The sequence below is a fragment of the Pinus tabuliformis genome, chromosome X (assembly GCF_031772625.1).
Source record: "Pinus tabuliformis cultivar Carrire ecotype Pingquan chromosome X, CPIR1, whole genome shotgun sequence".
Lineage (NCBI taxonomy): Eukaryota > Viridiplantae > Streptophyta > Pinopsida > Pinales > Pinaceae > Pinus > Pinus tabuliformis.
Genome location: NC_142308.1, coordinates 1,531,262,811 through 1,531,269,515, shown reverse-complemented (window position 1 = coordinate 1,531,269,515; position 6,705 = coordinate 1,531,262,811).

Below are 6,705 nucleotides of genomic sequence, written 5' to 3'. Positions count from 1 at the left end.
TCAGGAAGACAGAAAATTAAAAAGAGTTACATTTAAGGATGAAGCTAAAAAGAAAGCACCTAAAGATCCCTTTGATCTTGAAGGCTTGCAAGAAGTCCTTAAAACTTTGTCTAATGAGATGGTAAAGGTCAAAAAAGCTTTTAGACCATTCAGAGGAAATCAACCACCTAATCCACAACCTCCAAACACAATCTCCAATGCAAAAAATGATGATGAAGATGAGGAAGAAGCAACATTTTCTGTTGATGAATCCCAAGATGAACAAATAGCTGAGTTAAATGGAATGTTGGATTTTATTCTTCCTATTTCTGATAGTGAAAATGAATATGAAGCATTACCTGTTAGCACAATAAGTAAAGGTCTAGTTGATCCTATACAACCAATTCAAAAACAAAAATCTTCAACTTCCACTGCTAAAGATAAAACTGTTGTCAAAAAATCCACTTCCACTTCTCCTCAAGTAATGCCTTCTTCATCCAATTCTCCATCTTCACCCAGAACCTCAGTAGTTTCATATACCATTGAGTAAAATATAGTTGAGGATATGAAGAAAATAAAAGCAAACATTTCCCTTCATGAACTTACTAAACTCAAACAACAACATAAATTTTTACTGAAACAATTGAACGCAATACCTGCTTCTCCTCTTCCTGCTGCTGTAGTATCCAAAGCTTCTAACAGAATGGGTAAACCTCCTGATCATTCACTATTCAATTCCTATGATGCTATTATGATAGGTGACAAGTCTAACTCACATACCCATCCTTTTCTTTTGACTTTAGAAATATTTAATAAAAAAGTACATAACTGCTTGGTAGATTCAGGGGCTTCTTCGAATATCATGCCATATTCAGTTTGTCTGAAATTAAATATGTCACCCCCAAAAACCCCAGTTCATATTGTGCAACTCGATAGGACAAAATTCAAAGTCATAGGAGAAATGAATTAAGTTCTTATTAGCTTATCTTCAAATCCTAAAGTCTGTCAAATAATTGATATACTTGTTGTTGATATCCCAAATTTCTACGGTTTAATTCTTAGTAGAGATTGGTCAAAAAAACTACACGGTTATTTTTCCATTGATTGGTCTCACTTATGGCTCCCATTTAATGGAAAGCCAAATCAAATTAGAATCAACCGAGAAAAACACATGAAGCATTCAGTAACAGATTTCGAAGGTGAAAATGAGGCAGTAGCATTTAATAACAACATTCTTGGAAACTACTCTACTGAATCATTTTTTGAAAATTTTAAAGCACAAACGTCACCATTTCTGAGTAATTCTGTAACTTCTCAAATTGAAAATTTTTCACGGACTAGAAGAACCATTAGTTAATTCTTTATTCTGGACATTGTATTTTGATGGGTCGAAATCAAGCGATGGTGCAGGAGCAGGTTGCATATTGATTAATCCTGAAGGTGTGAAGACAATGCTAACTTACAGATTGGAATTCGAATGCACAAATAATATTGCAGAATATGAAGCATTGGTCCAAGGTATGTATAAATCAATTAACCTTGACGTTAAATACCTTCAATTTTATGGAGATTCAGAAATTGTAGTTAAACAAGTAAGAAACATTATGCATTGTATCTCTACACACTTGAAGCATTATCAGTCTTTGGTTCAGTCTCTCACTTCACAATTTTTAGCATTTAACATTTCTGTTATTCCTTGAATTAGGAATGCTAGCGCTGACCTTTTTGTTAACATTGCATCAAAACTGACCCCAACCAAAGATTACAGTCCCGATAGATTTTCTGTAGAATTAATCTTTAGGCCATCCATTCCCGATAATATCCCCAATTGGCAGGTATTTAATGATGAAGAAGACATTTTAAGCTTCTTAACTTCTGAAAAATCATATGATGACCAAATAATTGATGAAGATGAACACGCTAATTAATTAAAACAAAAAATTGAGGATAATTTCATACCCAAATCTGTAGTTAAACTTGAGGATTTCTATGATTTAAAAGATTTACTAATTCAAAACTACAGAGTTCAAATTTGAGATTTGAATTAATAAATCTTGGGAGAGATCTTAAACCTCAGAATATCAATTTAGGACTTGGTCTCTTGTCTAAAGAAATATTATCCTCCATCCATTTTTTAAAGAAATATAAGGATATCTTTGCTTGGAGTTATGAAGATTTCAAAACATTTGACACTTCCATCATTCAACATACAATTCTAATAACATCTAATGATAAACATGTCCAACAAAAATTAAGGAAAATTCATTCAAACTTAGAAAATCAAATCAAAATGGAATTGAATAAACTCCTTAAGGCTAAAATCATTTTTCCTGTTAGGCATTCAAGATGGGTTTCCAACTTGGTACCTGTGAGGAAGAAAAATGGTGATATCCACATTTGTATATATTTTAGGAATCTTAATAAGGCCGGTCAAAAGGATAATTTCCCTCTACCCATTATGGAATAGATTTTATGATAAGTTGTTGGTTCCGAACTTATGTCTTTCCTTGATGGTTTCTCAGGATATAATCAAATCAGGGTCCACTCAGATGATAGGCTAAAGACTACCTTCAGAACCAAATGGGGAACTTATGCCTACCAAAAAATGCCATTCAGTTTAATAAACACAGGGGCCACTTTCCAACAAGCCATGGGTATAGTTTCAAAGGTATGTTAAACAAAACAATTGTTGTTTATCTAGATGACAATACTATTTATTCAAAGAACATAAACAATCATTTCCAGGACTTGAAACAAATTTTTGAACGTTGTAGAAAATATGGGATCTCATTAAATCCGAAAAAGTTTTTTTTTTTTTTTTTTTTTTTCGCTCTTAGTGAAGGGAAACTTTTAGGATTCATTGTGTCCAAAAATGGACTTTACATTGACCCTAATAGAATAAAAGAAATTTCAGAAATTTCTCCACCATATAACAAAAAAAGCGTGCAATCATTCTTTGGACAGATCAATTTTTTCAAAAGGTTTGTCCTTGATTTCTCAAAAATTATTTTTCCATTACAACAAATGATTAAGAAAGACAGTTTTTAAATGGGGTCATCATGAAAAGCAAGCATTCGATTTAATCAAACAAGCAATTATCGATGCTCTTCTTTAAATACTCTGAATTTCTTTGATCCTTTCATCTTATATACTTTTTCTTATTCAACGTCTTATGTCATTGTTTTGACACAAACTAATAATCAGAAAATTGAAGCACCCATCTCATTTTTCAGTTCAAATTTGCAGGATGTTGAATGGAATTATTAAGAAGTAGAAAAACAGGCATTTTCTGTATATAAATCTGTAAAGCATTTTAGAACTTTTCTTTTAAAAACACACACGAAAGTAATAGTCCCATTTCCAGCAGTGAGGCAATTACTAATGCAGAAAGAATTAGGAGAAAAGAGAGAAAATTGGGTAACATATTTGTAGGAATACGACATTGAAATTAAACCAACCAAAATTGTTAGAGGGCAAGGTTTCTGCAAGCTGCTTATAGGAGAATCCAACATACCAGCCAAAGGAGACATAGGTAACAATGAACACGTTTATGAGGTAAGTGTAATTGATGTTGATTCTCAATACGTTGATTTAATCTTTTACTTGAAAAATGGGTATGCTCCTCCCTAACTCAATTATAAAAGAAAAATAGATTTACAATTAAAATCAAGTCATTATGAGATTGTTGATAACGTGTTATTTAGGAGAAACTATGATTCCATATTGTTAAGATGCCTTGAAAATTTTTAAGCACAAACAGTTTTGCAGGAACTTCACGATAGACACTTTGGAGGAGGTACTACTGCACACAAAATCTTACATGTTGGATACTACTGACCCACTCTCTTCAAAGATACCCATGCATATGTAAGGAAATGCAATACATGCCAAAATTCTTCTGGAAGACAACGAAAACCAACCTTGCCTCTACATCCAGTCAACATCGCATAACCTTTCGAACAATGGGTACTAGTATGATTGAATTTGCAATTAGGAGAGGTTTTAAACTCAAATATTCTGCTAATTACTATCCCCAGGGAAACGGTTTGGCAGAATCCACTAATAAAAATCTCCTTAGAATAATCAAAAGAACTGTAGATCAAAATCAAAGAAACTGGCACAAAACTTTAATATTTTCTCTATGGGTTGATAGGATAACTCAGAAAGCCTCTATAGGAACTTCTCCATTTAACCTAGTCTATGGGAAGGAAGCCATCATTCCATCACATTTAGCTCTTCCTTCATTAGCCCTAGTTCAATTTATTGAAGAAACACCTTCTTCTTCATTGCAATTAAGAAATTCACAAATCCTAAAACTAGAAGAAGAAAGGGAAAATGCCAAACTCGCACACACCAAACATCAACAGATGGTGAAAGCTTCTTTTGGTGCAAGTTCAGTCACACAAAGGTCCTTCCAAGTTGGAGATATAGTTCTCAAGTGGGATAAAGCACACGAAGAAAAAGGGAAACATACCAAATTTCAAAAATTATGGCTTGGTCCATTTCAAATTGTTGAACAGATAAGCCCATCTACATTTATACTTCAAGATTTATCAGGAAAGAGAGACTCTCTCCCTATAAATGGGCTCATCTTAAAGAAATTCTTTTCTTAGGAATTTAAAAAAACAAATAATAATAATAATAAATCTATAAAATCACTTCCATCGTACATCCCGCTGCAATTTATTTTCCTTTCACAAATTTTGTTAATGAAATGTTAAGTAGTACTCTATTGACTTTTCTAACATCTCTTGAAGTTATTTTGATTTTTTCATTTTGAAGGTAAGAATTTTTTAAGAAGTGGTTACCAAAATTGAAAATTAGATAAAAATTACAGAAATTTGAAAATCTTTTCCATTAAGTTGTAAAATCTTTAAAAACCCTAAAAAAGTATACCCTTTTACTCTTGTTTCAGTACAAAAAAAATTATCCTTAAAAAGTAAAGACTGCCTTACAACTTAAGCACTTTCAACTTGGATTTGTCATCCAAAACTCTTAAGGCATCAATGATCCTCCCCATCCTTTAAAAAGGGAATTTTTTAGAGTGTAATTCTAAAATATAATAAATCTAAAAAGATAAGAGGTCTCATCATGAGCCTGCTTACCACGTTCATAGGGAACCAATTAAAAAACAATTGTAAGACAAGGGGTCTCATCACGAGCCAGCTTGTTCAGTTTTAATTATTACCGGTGAATGTCATTGTCGTTATTTGGCCACCAAACCAGGGAAATGGCTTTTTAGCATAAAAAAAATAAAATAAAATAAAATAAAAACTTACCTCTAATTATTGCACTATTAAATGGATGGGACACTGGATTGTTGTTGGTTAAAAGGTAACTCTGTTGAGGTTATGAACACCTGCTAGAAGCAGTGGCTCTACCTGTGACAAACGAGTACATTACAAACTAAGTCGTAAAAGGCCCCCTAGTTTATTTTTATAAACTAATTAATGACTCATACAAGTAAATAGTCGTTTTTCATTCACGAAAGTTTTTTTAAAAAGAGATCGCAATTTAATGAGTTTTATAGTCAGAGTAATTTTATTTATCTAAATGTTTCAACAAGAAGTTTTCACTTCTTAGATTATTTTTACTGAATTTTTGAAAAAAAATAATTTATTAGAGATAACTGGTTCTTCGAGTGAATCGCCAATTGTTGTATTGTCCAACAAACCCCATTTTAATGTATTATAAATTTCCTATGAAATTTATTATATTAAAATAGGGATCCTTTAATTTTATAAAATCAACATAAAAATTGTTAATAAAGAACTATAACCAAAGTTTAATACTTAGGCTTTTTAATTAAAACATAAGTATTAAACCTTGATTATCCAAATCACTAAATTTCAGTAGCCTTCACTAAAAACTAAAAACTAAAACCAAAACTATACTTAGGCTTCAAAAAACCTTAAGTATTAAAAAATATGGGTTATTTAATCAAAAACAAAATAATCAGAGTTTTTAATTTGCAAAGGTTTTATCTTTATAAATTCTGACTCATCCAAATCATGCATCACAAAGTTTCTAAAGGCTAAGACTCCCCCACATCGCAAATAAATAGAGTTCTATGGCAAGACCCCTCCTCTAATTCCTTTTGCAATTGCGATACGATATTGGACTCGACGAGAAAATCAACTTCACTTCATTAAAATCCTGCATCCGCACAATCACAAGAACCATTTCCCAAGTCCCACTACCTATCTCTTTTGCGATATGCGATAAAGCCCCATACCCGACGGGATTATCCATTGCAATTCATAAATTCCCCACGTTCGGAGCTATCACAGTTTCCAAAAGTCCATGCCCCACTACCTATACCAATTTGCGATTGTGATTAGGCCAGCCGACCATTGATTGTGATATGTGATAAAGCCCCGGACCCAATGGGATTATCTATTGCAATTCATAAAACCCCCGTGTTTGTGGTTATCACAAATACCAAAAATTTCATGCCTTATTTGAATGGCAATTTCGATATCCTTCCTTATGCCAGTTGTGATATGACGTCATCTGTGATGTCATACTCCACGTCATCTGCCACGCAATCACCATGTCATATTCCACATTGATCTGCCACGTCATAGTGATGTCACCATGACATCATCCCATCCCACATATCATAAATCGCAAGTCTTTTGGCCACCTATTTAAGTTTGCCACTCCTTAACACCGATTGTGATATAAAAGCCCAACTTGCCTTGATTTAATAAACGGCTCAGATCT